Source organism: Callospermophilus lateralis, chromosome 1 (genome assembly GCF_048772815.1).
Source record: "Callospermophilus lateralis isolate mCalLat2 chromosome 1, mCalLat2.hap1, whole genome shotgun sequence".
Taxonomy (NCBI): Eukaryota; Metazoa; Chordata; class Mammalia; order Rodentia; family Sciuridae; genus Callospermophilus; species Callospermophilus lateralis.
This window is the reverse complement of record NC_135305.1, coordinates 32,363,491-32,371,558: the sequence shown is the minus strand read 5'-3', so window position 1 is coordinate 32,371,558 and position 8,068 is coordinate 32,363,491.

The window sequence follows — 8,068 nt, the reverse complement described above, 5'->3', positions numbered from 1 at the left end:
CTGGGAATGGGGAGTTGTGGAGACCTCGTTATATCCTAAAGAACATTGCTCAGCTAGACGTAAGTTTTGCTGAAAATTTTTGTAGCAGAGTAGATGGTAAGACTTTGTAGTTTTCATTAAGAGAGAAATGACCCAGCATAATATTATAGTGAGTCATCATATTTTAAGTTTCAAAATCATAGCCACCAGGGGACACAGAAAAAATAGAAATTAAGGGCATGTATACAATAATGTTTATTTGTTTGTTTTTGTCCCTTATCCTCACACCCACTGAATTACATAGCTTACCGGACTAGGACAGAATGTAGAGTATCAGCACGGAGAGGACTAAGAGAATTGAGATATTGGTGGGTTCCTGTCAATTGACTCTGCCCTGCCTTCTCCCAGTTCGGAAAATCTGGGTGATAAAAAATCTCCCCAGAAGTTTGAGGGACCTGATTGCTGAAAGTCCACTATGTCCTTCCTTGGGCAGTACTTGGGGAAGTAACAAAGTCCTGGGGTTGCCCTGTGACTAGTCCAGTGCTAAAGCAGATAAGAAATGCCAGTATAGGTCACTTGGCATGGCACAGAAGCTCTGAAAAAGCATCACAATATTACCTGCACTCAGATTGGCACAGAAGCAAGCAAGTTTCCATGTGCCCAATAGGGAAACGGGTATTAGCAGAGAGAGAACTAGGATCTATAAAGGACTTCCTATCAGGGCAGAGATGGGTAGGCATTTGATTAGAGTGAAGACAGGAAATTAGATGGTAACAACAAGGATCAAATGTCTCCTATGAAGCTACAGCTCCACAAAGCCTCCTAGGATTTAGACAAAACTCTAAGGATTGGCAGGGAACTGTGGAATTGTCTTATAAATTGATTTCTGCAGCCACTCAGTATGGGGACTCAAAATTAAAATTACATGAGGCTACAGGGAAAAAAAGTAATTTCTGATATACTTTATGGTTTTAGCTTTTTCAGAGTTGGAGCAGTACAGAGTAGAAAAGACAGAAGTCTTTAGCTAATGGACACATGGTTATAACCTTTCATTGATTTTTCTGTAGCTAAGACCAACTGGCTACTAAGCTGGATGCTTCCTGAGATGCCAATGGAAGACCCAGCTCCAGTTAACCTCTTGTACACTTTGCCCCTGACTCACTCTCACTCTTGAGGCATTGAGTTCCTCTCACTCATGTGTTACCATTTTAGAAGAGAGCCCGGCAGGACGAAAGCTTGAATTTCACCTAGATTAGGCAACTTACCTCGTCTTGCCAAAGGATAGGAGTGTAGGTTGCCTCATTATCATCCTCTCTATGTTCTGTTTCCTTCTGAGGAGGAGGTGCCATGTTTATCAACAGTCCTCTTGGACAGTCATCCAAACCAACTTCCCCTTCTTGTGAACAGTCCCATCTTTCATGTGATTGCTCTGTCCTGAGCCTCTTTATGAGGCTTGAGAAGAACTTCCCCATGCAAACAATGACTTAGTTTGATGGTTCCTTCTCTTTCCTTCCCCAGTCTTTCTGCATATTGTCAGAGATGTAGGTTGGTGATACCAGCCTTATGATTGGAGGTAGCTGAGCTCTCTCAGGAGCCTTGCATAATGAGTGCAATATTTGCCTACAAATGATTTCAACTATTTTTAGGATATGGGATATACTTGGTGCTATGTTGTTTTTTATCTTTGAGGCCTTAGATGCTATCGTCATAGGAACATTCTCATTCTACATTCATTTTATAGCTAAGAGGTTTCAGTTTCAGGTGGCAGAAACCACTCTACTTAGTTTAAGGAAAAAAAGTGATCAAGTGCAGCAGAAAGTTCACAAAATGCCTAAGTATTCCCATTAAGACTGGGAATAAGACAGGATTCTCATCCTGACTGTTGTTTTACATAGGCCAAAGCTATAAAACAAGAGAATGATTAAGAACTGTAAATATTGTAAAGGAAGATATAGAACACTCATTATTTGTGGTGACAGGATCATTTTCTTAGAAATGAAACAATAGAATCAAGAGATAAAACACTAGAGTATTCAATAGTGTTGTCGTATATAAGTCAACCTACATCAGCAATGACAACTATAAATTTCAGTCAAAGACAATCTATCAGTCAAAATGACAACAAAACTATATAATATCCAAAAATAAATAAGTTAAGAGTATACAAGAGCTTATGGGGAAAAAAATCAAAATTCTAATAAAAAGTTTTGTGTTACTCAAAATGTTTTACTGTAATAAAATACCTGGGAAGATCAACTTATAGGAAGAAAGAGTTATTTTAGCGGATTGGTTTCAGAGACTTTAGTCCATGGTAAGTGGCCTCCATTGCTGTGGCCCACGCTGAGGAAGAACAGCCTGGTGAAGAAGGCATAGTGGAGCAGAGTTGCTCACCTCATGGTGACTGGAAAGCAGAAAGAAAGGGAGGGAAAGGGAAGGGCCTGGAGGCAAGATATACCCTCACAGGGCACATCCCCAGTGACTCATTCCCTTTATCTAGGTCCCTCCTAGGGTTTACAGCACCTTCTGGGAGTCCATGCTGTGAGTCAGCCAATGGATTAGTCCACTGATGAGGCTGGAACCCTCATGATCCGTTCATCTTCCTGAAGGCCCCACTGCTGCATTGAGGACCAAGCCTTCAACAATGCACTTGGAAGATATTCCAGATCCAAACCATAATAATTCTAGAAAATACTCTGAATACACAGGTATATATTTTAGGATGTTGGATAAAGTAAACTTGTAAGGATGTAAATTCTCTCCAAATTAGTGTATAAATTCAAAATACAGGAATTTTTTTAGGATAAAATTATTTAAAATTTACAAGGAAATTTTAATTTCTTGTAATATAGTAGGTTAAATAATTAAAAAACCAAACTGCCTGATTAAAACAGCAAAAGATGTGCCAGGTGCAATGGCACATGCTTATAATCCCAGCAACTCACGAGGCTGAGACAGGAGGATTGCGAGTTCAAAGCCAGCCTCAGCAACAGCAAGGCACTAAGTAACTCAGTGAGAACCTGTCTCTAAATAAAATACAAAATAGGGCTGGGGACGTGGCCCAGTGGTTGAGTGCCCCTGAGTTCAATCCCTGGTACTCAAAATAAGTAAATTAAATAAAATAAAACAGCAAAAAAATAATAATAGATAAAAAAAATTTAAAGTATTTTAGAAAGCATCAAATATCTTACAAGATTAAATGGAATCACCAAGACACAATTTGAGTGAAAGCAAAAATTTCAGAGATTCAAGTAGACTTGAATCAAGTAGACTTTGCCTTGCAAGCTTCTTCTGAACTAATTAAACTCAAGCTTTGGAAATTAAGGTCTTGTGGGTGAAGGGGGTCAAAAGTTAAATCCTAAGTCAGTCGGAAGAGCCTAATAATGGATCACCTTCTATTACCCCAAATCCCTGAGGCCCTAAAGAACTAAATATCCAGCTCAGGTTGAAATAAGTGTAAACCAGCCCCATATTCTACTCCCAGAAGCATAAAAAGAGAGTTGTCTTGGCACTGAGAAAAGCAGAAGAAAAATATTTAATATTTCTGAGAAGTGACAACCATGTGCCTATCACTCAAACTTTGAGCCCAAATTCCCACTAATTGGTCAAAAAAGAATTTCAAGTTTTGAAAAGTTGAGAGTCAGGGCTGGAAGGAGTAGCAGGGAGGGAGGGATGCAGAAAGCTTGGTCAATGGTGCCAAGTTACAATTAAATAGAAGTAAGACGTTCTGGTGTTCTACTGCACGGAAGGGTGACCGTAGACAACAACAGGGCACCCTCTGTTTCAAAAAGGTAAGAGGAAGAAGTTTGAATGTTTTTTGCCATACAGAGACATTTTTACCCTGCATTAAATATTACATAATGTATATGTGTATCAAAACATCAGATGGCACCCCATAAATATGTACAGTTTTTATGTTTTTACATATCAATTTTTTTAAATCTCAAGCTGTGAATTTTGTGTCAAACTATGATAGGTTGGTACTGTCGCTACTTATCTGACAGGAATGAACACAAATCTTCTCTGGATTTTATTCTAGGTTTCACGAAACCCCTATAAATAATTTTGCAAGGAAAATGAGCAGCAGTTTTCAAAGAATAAACAAAGAAATAAGGTAACATAAAAGAGAGCCAGTGGAAAACAAATGACAGCCGAAATAGACTCGCAAACATTTCAGATTCTGAGTGACAATGCATACATTTGACAACTATACTTAAAGCATTTAAAGAAATAAATGATAAGCTTAAACTCAGGGAATAGTAAAATTTTAAGAACTGACTTGATAGATTTGGAAATATCAAACTGAACTTTCAGAAATAAAAATGAAGCAATTGAAATGGAAAATTTAATGGATAACCAGGAAACTTCTTGAGGAGGCATATCAGCTTGAAAATGGTTCAAATGTGCATTCACAAAATGCCTCACAGTCTTAGAGAAAGTTTTCATTATTTACTTGGAAAGCAACACAAGGTATTTCTCCATTGGAAAGGCTGGTAGGGATGGGTGACTTGTAAAACCCTGAGGGCTCCAGGCAAATGCCTAGGGGTAGTTACTCAATGCCTATTAATGTACCTCTTAAAGGTGGATAATCCATTACCTTGTATTAGGGCACTAAGGACAAAAAGAATGGAGGAAAAATGAGGGGGAGAAAAAGGCAAAACTTCATGGATTTAATACATAAGGCAGATCTGAAGAAATACATAATGGAAATGAGAGTTCATGAGAAAGTATACTCAATACAACTCAGAGAAACTGAGGGATGGAAAATCTAAAAGGGTCATGGAGGTTAAAGTGAAAAGATCTAACAAATGAAATATTAGGGACCCAGAAGGAAAGGGGAAAAAAATTGAGTTAGGAGAACTATTTTAAGTAATAATGCAAAGACATAGAAATTTATACCTTGCCATATCTTAATGACACTGTAGAACATCAAATTCAAAGACCAAGGAGGAAAGGGCTATCCTCTTATTAATCAAAATAGATATTAAAGAAAAAAATATGGCCACGGATAGAAAAGATCACCCAGATGATATAATGGCATTAAGTGTATGTTATTTCTAATACAACCTCTATATAAAGCAAGAATTTATAGAACGATAAGGATAAAAATACAAATAAGCTATCATAGTGGTTGATTTTAGCTTGTATTCATCATGTAATGATGTCATCTGCAATTTTATTTGGAGACTTATTTTTTTCTCTACAGAGAGAATTGAAACAATTAGCAAACTTGATCTAATGAGTTATATAGAATAGTGTACGAAGAATTGGAAACACACATACTTTCAAGTTCACAAGGAACATCTACAAAAACTGATTCTAAACTGGGTCATAAAGCAAACCTTGATAACAGCGTATTAATGGTAGCTGGGTACAATGCAATCGAGTTTAGATTTAATTTTTTAAAAATGCTATAAAATTCCCATGTATTTGGAAATTAGTTAACATTTCTAAATAATCCATGAGTCAAAGAAGAAAAAATGGAAATTAGAAAATGATTTTAATTGAAAAAGAATTTTCACATGAAATCTTAAAAGAAGCTGTTAAAATTAAACTTAAGTTTAATTGATACTCTTAAAATTTATACTCTTAAAAGCATATAGTAGAGAAAAAGAAAGACTGATGTTAAAGAGCTAAGCATTCATTCTTTTGTTGTAGAAAAGAACAGCAAAATAAGCCCAAAAATGTTCAAGAAGAAAAATAATAAAGATAAGAGCAAAAACGAATATGGTGGATGGCTCTAAGATGCCCTGGTTGTTGGCCCTTACCTCCTAGTACTCACACCGTACATCATTCCCTTCAGGCCTAATATGGTTGATCTGTGCAACTAATAAAACTTTCTAGAAATGATGATGTGTGACTGTTGAAACCAGGTCACATTAAAACATTGCCATTTTTACCGTGCTCATAGAGACCATGCTTCATAAAAGTTTTGATTTATGATGTTACGGTGTGGAGTAATTTGTTAATTATAACTAGTAGAACTAATGAAACAGAAAACCAACATATAATGGGAAGATTCAACAATAGCTAAAAGTTCACTCTTTAAAATGATTAATAACAATAATTCACATCTAATGAGATGAATAAGAAAAAGAATGGCTCAAACATCCAACATCAGAAATGAGAAATAAAATATACAGAAAATACGGACATTAAAGAGATAAAGAGAAGTTGATAAATTACTTTATGGCAACAAAGTTTGAAAATTTTATGAATAAACTAGAAAAATGTAATTTACATCATTAATTAGGGTAAGGCTAAATTACCATAACAAGCAGAATAAAATTCAGTGACTAAAAAACACATGGATGCGTATTTTGCTTTCATGTAATAGTGGTCAGGGGAGTTAATAGCCACTTCCAATGGGGCCAAAAACCCCACCTGTCAGATACTGCAGGCAAGAGAAGTCACACTCCAAAGGAGGGTTGAGGGAAGTTTTTAAGGTGACTTTTTTTTTTTTTTTTTTTAATGAAACAAGATTTTATTTTCCTTTCACGTAAATGAATTCAGATGGCAGCTGTACAAAACTGATCTGGAAGCTTAGACATGCCACCCATACCCCAGTGTCATGTCGTTATTCTCTATTGTTCCATCCTCAACATTGCCTTCTGGTCACAAGATAGCTGCTGTACCTCCAGCTCCAAAGTCCATGTTCCAGTCAAGAGGAAGGAGGAAGGAGGAAGAATCTAAGAGCCTCCCAGCTATTTCGACATCCTCTTTTAAGGATCTCTCAAAGAAGCACAACCTCTACCCTGAATCCCTTGGCTCAAATTCAGTTCCTTGGCCACCTCTCTGTAAGAGGGATGAACGTATGCCAATAATGAGAGAAAGATAGGGAGAGAGGGAGAGGGAAAGAGAGAGAGAGAGAGAGAGAGAGAGAGAGAGAGAGAGAGAGATTGAGATTTTATTGCTAAGAACATTGAGGGCTGGATAGAACACAAGCAACCCAGCCGCCCCTTCCAAATGGCCTAAATTAAAATGGTTGTGATATAAAATTCCATCAGCCAATATAACAGCTAAGTCCTTGGATTTTTAATTACTTTAGGGGTCTGTTTTATGGCCTAAATAAAGTGGGGGCTTGTTTTTGGCTTGTGATTCAAATAAAAGTCCTGAGTGCTAGGTGATAAAGTTTGTTCCAAGGACCCCTTACAAAGACATCATTCAGAGTCTACCCGAAGTTTAACCTCGGCACATTCTACCCTGGCAGAGAGAAACAGAAATACCTGAAGACACAATGCAGCCCAAACAAGGAGTTGTGGGTAAATGAAGACCTCAGCAACACCCAAGATAATTTTATGGAAAATATAAAACATACCAAGAAGTCAGCAGAAGTGTTGCCTCTGGAAACCATAAAACTGCATAATCAGGTAATGGAGTTAAGACTTGAATTTCGGAGGTACTGAAATAGGTGGAACTGGGCTGTTTTCATTCCTTTAGTACTTCCCTTTGACTCTGTTATAAAAGGTTATAACCTCCTCCATGTGCCTGCGTGCATGCAAGAAGAAATCAGTAAACTGCAGTGTCATTTCAACTAATATAACTCTTCCTCTCTTCACCCATTGACATATTCTCCTACTGATTTCTGATATTTCTTTCTTTCTTTTTTCTTTTCTTTTTCTTTTTTTTGGGGGGGGTACTAGGAATTGAAATCAGGAGCATCCAACCACTGAGCCACATCCTCAGCCCTATTTTGTATTTTTTTTTCTGTTAATTCTCTTTCTTTTTTTAATTAATTTTTAAATTTATATATGAGAGCAGAATGCATTACAATTCTTGTTACACATATAGAGCACAATTTTTTCATATCTCTGGTTGTATACAAAGTATATTTTTCACAAATTTGTGTCTTCATACATGTACTTTGGATAATAAGGTCCCTCACATTCTACCATTATTTCTAACCACAGGGTCTCACTGAGTTGCTTAGCGCCTTGTTTTTGCTGAGACTGGCTTTGAACTCGCAATCCTCCTGCCTCAGCCTCCTGAGCTGCTGGGATTACAGGTATAATCTGCACCCAGCTCATTTCTGATATTTCTAGCATAAAACATAAAGCAGGTGAATGTAAAGAAATACTGGTGAGCCAGGTGC